General features: G+C 39.1%; 1 long non-coding RNA gene across 2 annotated transcripts in view; it reads left to right on the top strand.

Moving 5' to 3' along the window:
• Positions 1-16,106, top strand: part of LOC135280939 (uncharacterized) — a 54,542-nt gene that overhangs the window by 21,574 nt on the left and 16,862 nt on the right. Inside the window, exons 5-7 of one of the 2 annotated variants that reach the window (XR_010347739.1) lie at positions 2,132-2,206; positions 5,682-5,782; positions 12,840-13,002. This is a non-coding gene — a long non-coding RNA (uncharacterized LOC135280939). The remainder of the gene's footprint in view (positions 1-2,131; positions 2,207-5,681; positions 5,783-12,839; positions 13,003-16,106) is intronic. The other variant, XR_010347738.1, reaches the window with a different exon arrangement.

Genomic DNA, 16,106 nt, shown 5'->3' on the forward strand with positions numbered 1-16,106 from the left:
TGTCAGATACACATGATTAATGTGCTCTCTGCTAGAACAGAGTGTCAAATACAGACTTGTATAAGTAGGTTAAATAATTTTGTCCTGAGCATAATGTTGTCATCAGTGCACTTTTCCTCTGATGCTAAGTGTGATTGCAGCCTGACTGACCTGGGAGTGCTGTTAAGGGCAAGGTTCTCCTGTTGCATTTTGGTTTTGTGACCTGACTGCCCTGTCAAGCAATCATTTGATTCCTCTTGCAATTTTTATGTTTCCTGTATGGAATCAGATCTGTAAGAGTTCGGGCAACCTCTCTTAAAGTCAGACATAAAATTCTGACATTGTAAAAGGAGAGTAGTTGAATATTGATCTGACTTTGTTATCTTTAGTCAAGAAATATAAATATATGCAGAGTAGAATATTTTGTTCTTGCTCCACAACAAAAACTGCATTTTATTACTTTAACATAGAAACCCTCAAAATGCTGTGAAAAAGCACCAATACTGTTCTTTATGAATGCAGGTTGTGCAGTCAGCCTCCTGAACAGTGCACTGAACATCTAATTCCCACCATCAAGGTGCACTTGGCCTGAAGAACTTGCTGAAACATCTGTACATTGTGCTAAAGAAAACTGTGTGAAGATTCTAAGCTTGTCAACTGAATTTTTTGACATTAATTTTTGTTGGCATGACACTGTAGCAGCAGTTATATGCAGTTAACAAGCAGTTAACAATCATAAAATATGTGTGTGGTTTTGTGTGTGTATGATTAAATAAATTAACTGATGAATGACCATTCTGTATATACACAACCAGGTAATTCTATTGTCGAGTTTTCAGACATTACAATTTAAAATAAAGCTACTGGCTGACAGAGACAGCCACTCGTAGGTACTCTGTATGATTTTTTAAAGGATTTTTTTTAGAAAAGAAGGAGGTATCAAATAACTGTAGAAAAAGTCATGTGTTTATGTTTGAGATTAACAATCCTGTTATGTTATTTCAAGTATCCTTCTAATGCAGCATGTTTTCATTACATTTCAGAGAGATTAAGAGAAAAAAAACCCAACAAAATAAAATCAATGAAAATGCAGGCATAGCCTGCAAATAAAAAATAAATCAAGAGAAATAAAAAATTAATTAAGAGAAGTCTCTGTGTAAAGAAGCAAAGTGGGAAAATGAAAATTTTAATGCAAATAACTATCTGTGCCAGTCTAGTTTTTAGAGACTGCTCTGTTTCAATGGAAGTTCAGTTAGTAGAAACCCAGGATTATTAAAACTAAGAAAAGGGGGCCATTGTTTGAAAGTAATATGAATTCAACTGATGGGAGAAACAGGTCCATAACTGTAGCAATCTTTATGAACACTAAATATAGTTTGAGAAGTTAAAATTGCTCTTTTAAATATCTTGATTTCTACTGTATACTTGTAAATCATGACAGTTCTTCATTCATGAAATGTGTAACTTAGTGAATTTCTCCTAAAACTGAAATGCTGATTTTTTTTAAGTGTTGCCCATATTCTTCTTTGTTCTCATGTGATACCATTGACTAAAGCCTTACACTTCATAATGTATCTCAAGAAATGTTGTGGAATCTCTTGGTTACCCAACAGTCCAGGAGTGTTAGCCTATTTAGCCAGGATGTATCTGAGGTATTTCAGCATGTGCCTTGGAACACACACGTAGCTGTAATTGAAATATGGTTTATGTTTTCTACATCCACAGTGTTTTTTCTTATCTAATCAGGCTGCTTATATGACATAGTTACAGCCATATTACTGTTTTTAATCATAGGAGTGGTAGGTGCAAAGCTATTAAGACATGGCCTGTAAATGCAGGTCAGCCACTGAAATACCATGTGAAACCTGGATGGAGTGGTAAAGACATTTCACAAATGAATTGGGAATTTTTGGGGTAGATGTGTTGATTTTTATTGAGTGGGTGGCTATCAGGAGTGAAATTTAGAAAATAATGCTGTGGGTCTGAACAAATGAGCTCCCAAGGGAGCAGTGCTCTTCTTAGGACAGTGAGCTGTCCTCAGCCTGAATGGGTACAGGTGCCCAGGGCCAGCAAAGCAGGGGCTCAGAAGAATCAGAGGGTAGTTGTAATTGGAAAAGCAAATTGTAAAATAATTGTCACCTTCTTTTCACAGCTGGCACTGCAGATTTACCCCACTGAAGTTCCTCAGAAGACTGGCAGGCTGAAAAATGCCCAGTTCTGGGAGAAGGTAAGGAGAACCAGCTTCTCACCACAGTCCAGCACCCCAGAGAAGTTTGCAAAAGTCAATCACAGCTGGAGCTGTACTCCCAGCCTGAGGTAACCCATCAAATTTTGCTCCTGAAGGGTTATTTTGCTGAGTGCCTCTTAATCTGTTCTTGCATTCATGCCAGAGAACAAGCTGACAGTCAATCAGCTTAACTTAAAAGAGAGGGTGCAAGCTTTGCTGTGCTCAGTCCTGTGAGGCTGCTCTGGAAGTGACAGTGTCTGCCTCACCCTTCTCCCCTGGGGCACTGCAGCTCCCTATAGATTCTAACTGATGGCTGAGCAGCACAAATTACACTTCTGATTGTGTCATTACTGGTGTTTTACTGTAGTGACTGGCCTATTATGCAAGTCTGTGGTTGCACTGTAATCAAAAATCCATATGGCTTGGGGAATACAGGATAGGATAACAATCATTAGTGTAAGGTCAGCTTGAGCCCTTAGGTGTTGAGTTGTCACCAAAAATATTTGGTTTCCCTTTAATATACTACACAGCAGATTGCCTTCTTATTCTAGGTGAAAAACTGATGTTGAATTAGAAGACCTTGCTCGATATGAAGGAAACTCAGAATACTTGAAAGAGGGGAACATGAGGGCAGTCACATAGAATGTGATATATGAAACAAGAGCCAAGTTAAAAAATTATTAGCTGTTTGCCAGCCAAAGAAAACAAGTCTCTGTGAGACCCAACCTGCCTACTCCTCTCCTAAGGCTCATATACCAACTCATGGGAGCTCTGCAGTGGAAATGTACATTTAATTCTGATTTGTTTTACTTGGCAATTTTATTCCTCCAACCTTATTGATTTCAGCATTCAATATTTTAATGCTGCATCTCAATAAAAATACCTAAGATCTTAGTCAATCAGTCCTGAAAAATAATACAAATATCACTTCCATGTAATGACACATGGCATTATTCCCAATGATTGATTCAGAAGAAGAGCAACCAGAGCTGCACATGGTACTATAGGGTATGGGCAAGTAATGTATCTACATGGTGGCAAAAAGATATTTCTTGTTTTGTTCTTTATTCATTCCTGATTATTCTTTCTTAGGCTTTTCTGTGTGAATTTATTCTAAGAGATGTTGAGTGATTTGGAAAGAAAAAGTTAAGAAAACTGCTCAGTATTTTGGGTCTACTTTGGAAAGCATAAACAACCAAATTTGGTTTACCTAGTTAGTGTATTTGAAAGTAGTAATTTAGATAGCAAGTAATTTAGTGAATTTCACCAGCAAATCACAGATTTGACAAGTCCTTGAACAATCCTTAACAGAAAAATTTAGGACTGGTGTGAGGTATGTCTACATAAAGCTCTCAATGTATATTTGGATAGATTTTTCCATAGCTCTTTGAATGTCTGGTCTCTGTTTTATGAAGTTTGTGATTTTTTCAGTTGTGAGAACAGGAGAAAATGATTTGGTATTTACCTTGCTCCTTCACATGCCAAACATCTCAAATTGAAATAATTTCTGTATTCTTGTGACTCATTCAGACGAGAAACTTAATGCATTTTACTCACTTGAATATTTTCACCATCATAATACTTTTGAGAACTAGTTAAGTGTTATTAACCCCATTTTACAGCTGAAAAACACAGAAATAAGAGAGATGAGAAATGACACTTTCAAAAATGACCTCTAAACACTGTGAGTGTAAAAATTCAGGAGCCTTTTTTGAATGCAGATATCAGTCATTTTGCCAGTGTGTCCTAAGAAATTTAGAAATTTTGGCAATGCATATTGTGACTCTTACTTTTCAATTTTATTTGCACTTTCACCATATTATTTCAAAATGAAAACAAATGTATGCTTTATTCATCAGCCATCAGATCTACTAAGAATAAACAATACAATCCTGACTTCACTGTGCTGCTGAGTGCTGTGCTTCAGCTGTTTATTTAGTAGTGATGCTATTTATAGAAAGCTCCTTCATGTGATGGTGTTGCCAGTAACACAGATGTCCCCTGAATGCACTCTATTTTAAACAGAGGTGAAAGGCTAAGGAAAAATATAAAAGAACCCACCTTTAATATTTGAATTTAACAATAACAAGCAGGGTGTGGCCACCCTGAAACTGCAGCTTGTCAAATGCCTGGGAGAAGGGAAGGGTGGGAAAGCTCTCTGCTTACCAGTTCCACAGTCTCGTTAGTAAAAACACATCTGACACCAGTGATTGTGGCTGAGAGATACAGCGAGAATGGGTGGTGCTTTTAGTAATTGCTGTGAATAAACAGTCTTTCTAGCATGCAGAATGTAGCCATGGAATAAGCAGTTTTATGAGTGTTAATTTACTTATATTTTAGAAGCTGTGAATGAAAAATCAAGAATTCTTGGCAGTTAAAAAATTCTTTAAAATATTGGTTTTGTCCCCAAGGACACAGTGAGACTCTGCATATAAAGTTTATCCAGAAAGTTTCTTCTTTGTGCTCAATTTGCTGTCCTTAAGCTGGGCAATGTGATATTTTCAGTGATTAAAATGAGACTTACTGGCTGCAAGTTACAGAAAATGCTGTTGTTCCTCTTTGATAGTGCTTTAATAGTAAATGAAATCCACGAGAACATGGGAAGGTCAAAGACAGAAAAAAGACACATTTTACACATTTTACACATTTCATCCTCCCTGGTATAACTTGCACTTCGTAGTCATTTGGTTTTAAGGTGCTCTTTTGTATGTGTGTGTTCTTGTTGTTTGGGGGGAGTGTTGGGGTTTTTGTTGTGTATTTGTGGTTCGGTTTTGATGTTTCTAATTAGAGAGTAACAATCTGAACTTTCTGTGAACTGAAAATTTAAGGCTTAAATAATAAGTATTTACCTGGAATCAGCTTAGCAGAAGCTAAGCTAGCTTCATCCTAGAAAAAAAAATCACATATATTTCCAGCCAGAATAGACTTCCAGTAACCCACAGTTACCCAGAACTTGCTCTCCAACATATGAGGTCACCTGGAACAAGCACTTAATTTTTTGAATTCTCCTTTTATTGGGATTTATTCATTTAGTTCCAATTCAAGAGAAGTTAGAAATGAAGAAAAAAAATATGAGTGCTGTATAGAATCACAGCTAATGTGTTCTGCTATTCCAGAAGTGTCTACCAAATAACTTCCACTCTGTTTTATCTAACTATGAAGGAATTTTATTCTGAGAAAAGGGAGTATTTTTCAGAGTGTGTAGCATGGTTGAGTGTCTGCCATAAAATAGACTGGTCATTCCTCCAAAAATGCTACAAGCAGGTTGCAGTGAGTCTCGTATCTAGACAGATTTTGTCTGGGCTCATTCAACACATGGAAAAAATATTTCATCTCATTTCTTCCCAAACTGACACCACAAAGCCATTTCATTTATTTTTCCTGACATGTTGTTGTGCTGTTCAATACTGAATGTAGTGGCCCCTGACTTTGGAACAAGCTGGTAGGATTAAGCAAAACTCTTTCCTTTTCACAGCTAGAAGGAAAAACGAGATCATAAAAGAGAAAGTTAACTGCAGAGCAGTGATTGGGCTCCTTGCACAGAAATGTCAAGAACACCTGAAGCAAATGACTCTGGTAAGGCTTGCTAGCCACATGCTGTACAGCTATTTTTGTTGCTTTCTATACCTTAAGGCCTCCTACAATAAATCCTCACCTAGAGAGAATCTAGTGGGTTGTCAACTTGAACAAATTATAATTCTGCTGATAGCACAAAATAACTGTGCTTTCCCATCTGGGTCATCTTCTAATCAAAGCAGGAAAAGATCAAACCCCTTCCAGAGAAAAGCAGCACTAAAAAACTTGCAAGGAAACGAAATATTACAACTTTTTGCTCCAGCAGCTTCCAGTTGGGCGGGAGTGGGGGAGGAAGGAAAATCTGCAACCAACTCAGAGAAGGCTGTAGTGTTTCTGGAATGAATGGGAAGTGCAGGGGTGTAAAACTTAACTGCTGTCTTTGCTGCAGGCTTTACTTGAACAGGGAGATCTCTTTCAGAGTTCACTACTGAACTGTGAAGGTAAAAGGAGAACAAGGTGCAAAAAGCTAGACTTGCCACTATTCTTTTGTCTCTCTGATTGTCTTTAGTCTCATACCCATGTTAGCAGCTAAGAAGAAAGAAAAAACTACTTTTACACTGATCCAGTTTACTTAACACTTTGCTTAAATTGCTGCATAAGCAGCACCTGAGAAAAAGGTAAATCAATAACGAGAAAATTCAGGAAATGCAATGATGGCAGAGGATCCTGATAAAATGAGAGCAGAAAATCTGCAAGTCCATCATAAATGTGGGACCACCAGAGCATCCCCCCCTCCAACAGAGTCTACTTTGAAGGAGTTAGCAAATAATTTATGCTTAGACTATAGCCCTTATTCTTGTCAAGGACTACTGCAAAAAGATCACAGTTTTCCCAAATTTATAGCTGACAAATCAAAGGTCTTTTCATATAAATCTTATCAGAACTGGGATTGCTGCTTGCTTACAGTGGCTCAGATGAGTGGCAGGGAGTCATGGGTTTTCTGTCACGTCTTTTATCATCTTTTGTGAACCAAGATGTCTGCAGATGCTTCAATACCTGGACCTCAAAAATAATTTCTACAAAAAAGAGTGCCAGTAAAATGTGACCACTTAAGCAGTCCTAGAAAATGTGAAGGGCAGAGGAGATGGATGATCCCTCCTAACTGAAATCCTAATTATCATTAATCAGCCATGAGTTAACTGGGAGTCACAGCACATCAGGGGTGCTGCCATGGGCCTCAGGAGATCTGAGCTTGTTTCCTGCTTTATGGCAGATCTCAGTCTCTGAAGCTGGACAAGTATTTAATCACTGTTGGCCATCTCCAGCAGGGTGATCAGCTCCAGCCTTTTGCCTCTGTTGCCTCTGCAGACTAAAGGCTCCCAAAATGTGGCAGGCTGTCACTGCAGTGCCTAAGCTCTGTACAGCCTGATTAGACGGGGGCCCCTTGCACAGTCATCTGGCAAACACCATAACACAGTTCATAAATAATCATGTTTTACAATAGCCCTTTTCTTCAGTTCCCAAGGAGAAGACGTAACACATTGTGTTAAAGGAACAACTCTCATCTGGTAATATTAAAAATGTTCTGAACTGCTCTCTAGTCACCCAAGAAGTCAGATAAAGTCGTAAAATCCCTTTCAACAACTTTGTGTGATTTTAACCTGTCTTCAAGTCAGAGCTTGGAAATTCTTCCTTTGAAGAGAGTTCCTTTGAACAACTAAGGTAAAAAATTAATTTCTCAAAATGTTCATGGTCTTTCAGGGTTCCAGGTTTTGTTCTGATATTTATCAGTGCCTTTTGGCTTGCCAGAGCCTATCTGGCTTGAATTCATAACTTAAGGAGGGAGGACAATGTCAGCTATTGCACGTACCTTTAATGCAAAGTGAGTTATTGTATGTGCACTGCAAAATGACAGCAATGACTGTCTGAACTATCCAGGCACAGAGAGCTGTTTCTGTCAAATACTTATGGTATGACTGAACACATGCTCAAAGTAAGATCTTTGTTTAGTAAATATTGAATATTCCCTAGTCCTTTATATCCTGTCGTCATTTCCTTTGTACAGCTTGCAGCTGTACTTTCAAGCCAATGTACAAAAGTAATTGGTTAGGCAGAGTTCAGAAGTGTGTTTAACTATGCAGCAGAGATGTTTTTGATGTTTTTTCCTCTCAACAAAATTAATGGAGTTCTGTATGCAACTCTATCCTGCATCCAAACTGGCCTACACCAACATGTTCTGTGTATAAAACAGTAGATTCATTAGTTATCCATTTAGTGAGTATAAATATACTGTAATGAACATATAAATCTATAAATATACACACACACACACATATATATATATATATATATATATATATATATATATATATATATATATATATATATATATATATATATTAAAAATAGGAAATTTGGCTGCCATGAAATCAGTTTGTGGTTTTGGAAAACACAGGCTTTAAGGTGGAGGTAGCCATTGTATTGCATTAACTATTTTCTCACAGATTAAGAAGCAGCAGCTCAGAACACTTTGGTCCAGACAGTGAAACACCCAAGAGGAAAGCAGTTCCTCCATGTACACCCATGTGTTTCACCAGGCCTCTGAAAAGGGGTGGGTGGAAGGGATGAAGGCTAATTCATGGGTGGTCACAGGTTCCTGTGAGTTGGGCAGGAATGAGAAAAGAGGGAAATTGTGCAGTGGTGAAGCCTTGCAGGAAGGAACATACACCAAGGAGGGAAGGAGGACTGTTCACCCTCAGTGCTCACAGGACTTGCTCCATGGCAATGCCTCTGTGTGTGTTGGGTTGCAGAACAAACATGGAAACCACAATATTGCAGGGTGGTTTTGTCAGTTTTGAGTTGTGGGCAGAGCACACAGGTTTTGGATTGAAATCTTCATTTTATTTTCTGCCCAATTCATACTGAAATGGGTTCATTTTTTAGTGGGTTTTTTTTCTGTTGTATTGTCCCCCCTGCATGTTTCCATTCCCTGAGTTGGATGTGCAGTGACTAACACTGACAGAGTTAATTAATTGAATAGTAAACATCTGTGCTAGGGCTGCTGCTCTCTCCATTCTCACTCTTTTTAAGCTCTGCTGGAGGACTTGGGCTGTGTAGGGCTGGACAGAAGAGGAGTTTGGATGTTGTTAACAACTCTAAGTTAGGAAATGTTTGAAGGTGTAAGCACCACTCGAGTATGCTGCTGAACACTCAGCATGATTCAGCTCAGTGGCCTACAGGTGGAAGGCAAACCATTATTTTCACTTCTTTTTGCCTTGCAGAATTCATATGGGCTTCAAAGTCAGGGGATGAAAACCTGCAAATTCTGAAAACGTTTAAACTCATTACTTCCTGAGAGTTGTTCTATCAATAACAGAAAATTCACAGAAAAAATAAGTAATTAAAAAACCCCAAATAAACTGACCAACAACTTAGATGAGGTGGAATTCATGCTCTCTGGAAAGACTCCCAGCCTATGCACAGCAATCCTGAATGGATACTGTTCAGAAGGCAGCATCCTATTTTCCATCCTTACCAACTCCAATTGTTGTGATTCATCCAGAGATGTTTTTTTTTCCAGGGTTAAGATAATGGAACAGCAAAATCTTCCATGAATATGAAAGTCAGAGCCTCTGACTGAAATCGAAATTATTCTTTTGACAGAGTAGCAAAAGAAAGATGATAAATAACATTATCACACCAAGAGAAACAATACATCTGTGGTGTCAAGGGTATCAAACCAATGATTAGCATATTCAGTATCAAATTAACCTCATTATAAATTGTAACTATAAAATCCCTTTTGAAAAAATACTTCAAAACTGAACCTTACTCCAGACAAATAGCTGGAATTTGACCTCTTTGTAATAGCTTTATTTTTTCTCTTTTTTACTTTAATTCTTTATGATGTCACCAATAAATACAATAATCTGTGTCTTCTGCTAAAATACTTCACAAAATATCATCTGTCTTCCAGAGGAAGTGGGGAGATGGGTTTTGTTTATTTGGGTTTTTTTTAAAATTAATTTTAAAAGAAAATAAATATTATATAACACGTATTTTATGATTCAACAGTCTGAGGCCATGTTAAGAATTAAGAATTGTTTTATTGGTGTTTCACAGCCAATTCATTTACATCACTAACCATGTTGCAGGAATAAAACTGCTTCAGGAAGGCTCAGAGCCTGGATCACAGCCCACAGCCCCACAGTTGTATCCCCTGGAGGGAATTCAAGCACAGTATTCCCCCAGGTGCTACAGGTGGGTCAGCAACTCTCCTGGGGCTCTGTGGGAGCTGCACAGCTTTAGCCCTGCTCACAAACACCATCCAGGGTCCAGGAAGGGAGTATTTATCAATTTTCTTCAGGCAGAACACAAGTAGGAGCAGATCTGTACAATGGCTTTTCTGCTGCACAGTTCCCCAAGGCTATTGCTCAGCTGGAAGCAAGGGTGGGTGAGTCAGCAATCTGTCTCTGTCCTTAAGGTGTCCTTATTCTGTGCACTATTTAGGCAATAAAACTGTTGGATTTTTCATTCAGGTCCATGAAATGTGGTGGTGAACATACTGCACTGCTATTTCCAGAATAAAAAGTTGTCAGTGTAGCAAGAAGGGTGGCTCTAGCAGCACAGATTTTGAGGAGTAATTTTTTTTCTTTCTTTTCTCAAGACTATGGATTAAGCTCTCTCAGTGTTACCTGGCTCTCTCACCTGTTCCAGCTGTACTGGCAGGGCTGTATTTAGTTTTCAAGGTTCAAGGTTACCTTGTGGTTAGACTCAGACCACGGTCAAGAAATGTAAACATGTGAAAGGCATGTGAGCACGTTTGGGAAGTGCCATATGGTGTTCTTCCTCCTCCCCATCCTTGCTAGTGAAAGCCTGCTGACATTTTAGCCTTGAATTATCTAGGAAAGAACAGATAAACACCAAGACAAAACTGCAGCCTAGCCAGGCTCAAGCGCAGATGAGACTTTATCCCTCCTCTGAAAACCTTAATCAGGCCAAGCTTATGTGGGACTCGTGTTTCCTGACTTATTGTTCCTGCCTGTCCTTTGTGAATCATGGAAAGAAACATATCCCAGTGCTGTCAGAGATGCATCCAGGCTGCTTTAACCTGTTTATAGTGGCTCCTGGGGTATGTCTGCATTGCTCAGTAGAGATACCTGTTTGGGCTACAAGCAAGTGTCCTCCAGAGCCTGAGCAGCTGTGCCAGTGGCTTTGCATAAGGCTAATTGTCATGTGCTGATATTTCTGTGTGGCCACACTCTGGGCTGTACAGCCCCACTGCTTGCTGCAGGAGGATGGAGGTAACTCTCAAACACTTCTGCCTTGTGAGGCACAAAGCTGTGCTGTCTTCATACATGCTCAGGATTTCTTCTCATTTCACACTTTTTTGGCTCTGTAAATGCTTCAGGTTATTTTTGCCTTTCCTTTTGACAAACTCACAAACTCATTCCTTCCCACCAGAGAAATCAGCCCTCACTGTTGCTAGCAGTGCTGAATTATTGTCATGCAATGGGAAGAGTTGGGGATCTCCCAATATCTTCATTTCTGATAAAAGAGACTGCCATCCAACAATCAGGTATGATGCAGTGCTCCTGTTCTTGCTCTAGAGATCCTGTTCTGGTGATCAAAAAGCCCAGCATTGTGCAGGATTGCCCTGGAAGCCCCAGAGCTTACTGGGAATGGCTGCTCTCAGTCTTTTTCCCCAGCTCCGTGCTAGCCCACAACCTTCCCCTTTGCACCTCACTGCTTTCCACACAGCATCTGCTGACCACCAAAAGTGGGTTCTGTGGGCTCTGAAGAGGGCAAGAGACACATGGTTCAAATATAGTATAAATACAGAATTGTGGCTTTGTACATCTCCAGGGAGTTCAGGGTTGTATTGCAGTGCCCCATTTCCGTAGCTGATTGGCTGAATTAAGGGACACAGTGCCACAACCAAGTCTCCTGTGCAGCATGTGACTGGCTGGATGGTACCCCACATATTGATTTTACTTTGAAGAACTGATCATTCACCCGCAGCTTCTAAAAGTTTAAATTTCTTTGCTATTATTTGGTTTCTTGTGTCTGAAAATTTCCCTGGTAAAAACATTGTGTTTGCTTTTATCTCCTTTCCTACTTCCTCAGCTGCCTCCAGCCCATTTGAGCTGTACCTCTTGACACCCTGGTTCATGTAAGTCACAGAGGTGACTCAGAATCACCTAAATCAAGGTTAAAATTTCTACTGAGGTTTCTATTTCTATTTCTAAATTGTAGCCACATTTTCTAAGATAAAGCTCATCTACTTCCTCTCCTTCATTCTTATCCTTGCTTCTTTTTTCACACTTTCAGGCACAGCTCTATGAAAGTGGTTTCAGTGTTGATGTAAAACTTTAACAGTTGGCATTTGGTCTCACTCCCACTCAGCATTTCTTGATTTCTTTAGCTGTGATCCTACAACCGTGTGTGGGCTTGTGTTAGAAACCAGAGCACTGAAATGGTACATTTATTGAGACAGGGAGAGAGGGAGGCAGGGATGGAGAAAGAACAAACTTGTTCAAGTGACTTCACCAAGGTCTCTTAGAGGGTACACCTTCCTTCTCTCCCTGCATGGCTTTCTCTCTCTCCTTCTCTATCTTTGCCCACCTGAGCAGTCCCACCTGCCACTTGTAGATCACATTTCTTGCAATCAGCTCCTCACACCCTGTGTTTACAGAAGTTAACAAAGTTAACATCATGCTAACAAAGTTTTCTGTCTTTGTCTTGTGCACCTTTTGACCAATACAGAGAAAAGTGTACTTGTACTACTGGGGCATGTAGCAACAGAAAACAAGCAGCACATCAGGTTAAACCAATTGCAGTTCTGTATTGTAAAAAGGATGTGTTAATGGTGCTTTTCAGGGAAGTCTGTTTGCCTCTGAATGCTCATGGGGGATGCTGGGTGGTATAATGATAGAATTTTCACATGACCAGAATTTCATTACATCATTTGTTAGCATATGGAATACCACAAGGGAGTTCTACTTTATTTAACATAGTAACAATGAACAGCTGGCTGCATTACAGTCCTCTGTGTCAGAGAGGATACAGTCTAAATATATTAGTCTAGTTTAAAACATTGAAATTACTTTTTTTGTAGGCTGGCCAGTATGCCCCGTGAGTGAGCGAAAACAAGGAAAAGACAACTCAATAGTGGAAATAAAATGTCAAACATAATGAGAGCCTAAGGTCCAAGCAGAAGAAATGTTGCCATGAAAGGTGTTAGAGGGATTTAACCTATTTAAGGGACATGGATTTTAAAGGTATCTAGTTTCCATGACTGCTCTGTTGTCTACCAGGGTTTTTAAGCCAAGATTTATATATGAGACAATGTTGATATCACTATTCTGATAAAATTATTATTTCACTTGCCTGAAAATTCCAGTGTTAAAATGTCAACTATTAGCTCCTTCTGTAGCTCTGTGAGTTTAGCAGGGACATTTGATCATTCCCAGCTCCTGGCTTGCTGGGGTTGTTCTGAACCTCTGCTCCCTTCCCTGCAGCCATGTCAGACAGCATCACTGCAGCTGCAGTGAGGGCACTAGACAGCTCTGACCCTTTTGATATGTATTCTGTAGAGAATTCTAGGACCTTCTGCACACTAGCTCTGTGTGATGTGTCCCAAAAGCTGGCCTGTGCAGTTGCAGCCCCTGTAGTGGCTAACAGACTGTGAGCTGCATCTTTCTCTGTGCAGCCTTTATCAAGCAGCCTAGTTATTTCAAATCTCAGCTCACCAACTAGAGAATTAGGATTAAGCATTCATTTTCTCATGTGTTTTGATGGATGTACAGAGTTCTGTGATGGATTCCACTGCAAAACAAAAATACTCTGCACAAACTCCCATTCATGTTGGATTTTTAGTGAAGTTTACTTGAGTACATACAGTATTATACAAGTTAATAATAGGAAGAAAGATGTCACTTCTTGACAGTTTGTGGTATTGCCCACAGACATTTTTCAGAGAGCTTTGCAAATGTAGTTTTACAAGCTGAAAAGGACATTGTGTTCCCACAGTTGCTATAAAAGACCTTTCTGTAGTATTAAAACTTGGGATTGACAGGAAGCTTTCTCTCATGATTGGCCTGATTTTTTGTTAAGTATGCATGGTTATACCTTGGCATTGGTATTTTTCTAACAGTTAACAGAATAACACTGCCATTAGCTTTTCTTGCTGTTAGGCACAGTTAGACACATTCAGCATGTCCAGTCTTACAGGAGCTGGAGTCTTTGGGCAGTGGTGTTTGCATTGCTTTTTCCCCAGCTCACCTGCTACTCTGCTTTGGAGGCAGATGGCCAGAACAAAGAAAGGGTTTCCAGATCTGGCCTTACAAACTGCTGAATGAACAACCACTTGAGGTTTTAAGGCACAATTAAAGGTAATTTAATGTCATACTTTAAGGGCCTGATGAAAAGGGATTCAAAATTGGGAAGGGAAAGAAAGAAGAGCAAAATGCAGCAATAGTCTTGAGGTATCACCCTCAAGGGAGGTTTGCAACAAGATAGTCATATTTAAGGTTGAACAATGGATAAAGGACTGAACTATATCTTACAGAATGTTTTTTCCTTCAGAAACACTTTTCTGATCTGTCCCAGACATTGAGAGGGAAACGCTTTCCTCTGCCCCAAAGTGAAATGAAACAGAATTCATCTTTATAGTACCTCTGAAACAAATACAAAGAAAATCACAGTGTCTTTCATCTTACAGTCACTGATGGGGAAAGTGAGGGCTGAAGGTGGTCAGGGTGGGTGAAATCTGCTGCCAGGGTCCATAACTGACAAATGCACTTTTGGAAATGAACTGGAAAATACAAAATGCAAAGGTTCTGCCAGTCCGCAGCAAGAAAATTACATTCCAGCCTTTCAAGCAAGAGACATTGAAACACAAAGCTGCTGCTCTTAAACACAGCTCTTTGTGCAGAGGTGTTAAATCAGTTTATTTACCTAACACAGACATGACTAGAATCTGTGAGGAGGAAGGTGCCTGCCTCCTGCAGCATCCCAGCTGAGGAGACAGGCAGCAGGATGTGCAGGCAGTGCTGGTTAAGGAAGGGATGAAAACAAACAGTTCAGTCTTCTGTTGGGAACAACTGAATTAGAATAAGAGATGTAGAATTGCATGTTGACTTGAACATTTCAAATGACAGAAAGGACACAAATGTAATAAAAATTTTATTGTCTTCAGAATAATGGGGAGATTTATTATGGTTTTTGTGTGACAGAAAATGCTGTAATTAAGACTCCGCTATAAAAACAAGTGTGACATGAGCTATTTTTAAGATTCTCAAACTCTTTGACAAATTCTCCTTTTAAGCTTTCTTGCTTTCTCCAACAGTGGAAAATAAATCATATGATGTAACAAAAAATCATAATTGCAAGTCCTTATAAAGCTTGTTTAAAAAAAACAAAGTAGAAACTTAAATATATAGTCTGATTCCAGTTTGCATAATTTAACAAAGATAAGTTTAGGAGCACCATAGTAGGGCTCAATGGGAAAAAATAGCTCCCATATAGCATTTTCTATGTCTACTTTTTTAGATAAAGAATAGCTTGACACACTTGTTGCTGAAAAATATGCATCCTAAATATTTCAGCACTGAAGAGCTAACATGTATTGCTTGATATTCCCTTTTTGCAAGTTAGCATTGCCCTTATAATAAGGCTTTGATGTATAATATCACTTTAAAATATCAGTCACTCTTCACTATTTGGTCAAAGCCTGTTTTGTTATATAGGGATGAAACTAAGCAGTGCTTAATTGATGATTAAGTTTATCTATCTGCATTATTTCTGTAAATTATCCCAGGTGGGCTCTCCTACCTGCTGGGAGGATACTCAGTAGTTAGAGCTGTAGTGCTAAATAGCCTGCAAGTAACACATTTTATAAACCAGACTGTATTTAGCCTCTGTGTTTTCATTATAGCTATTTTCCAGACACCAAAAGTTGTGTTTGTTTTTTGAAAGAGACTCCACAAGTATAAACTAGAGCTTAACTTTTTATTATTTGTAAATGTTAACATGTTTTATTGCTGAAGAGCTGTATCAAAACTTTACACAGGACATTGAATTCAGTGCTGGTAAGGGCAGCACTGAATGTATGTAGAAAGCATTACATCATGAAGGGATGGAAACAAAGAGCTCTGAGGGACTGGGATAGGCAAACTTCCCTCCACTCACAGGAAATGGGTGAAGCCTTTCTTGAAATTATTATTCAGACATTTTGTGCTGTGAAGGAAATGTCTCCTGATAGCACAAGCTATTGGTTTCCTGTTGTGAACTAACAGTTTTGGCAAAACCAAGAATGGACAGGAAGGGCAAATGATTGGGGGTCATTGGAAGAACTTTTTTTAATGAAAAGACCAGACCAAGT

Source organism: Passer domesticus, chromosome 14, assembly GCF_036417665.1.
Source record: "Passer domesticus isolate bPasDom1 chromosome 14, bPasDom1.hap1, whole genome shotgun sequence".
Lineage (NCBI taxonomy): Eukaryota > Metazoa > Chordata > Aves > Passeriformes > Passeridae > Passer > Passer domesticus.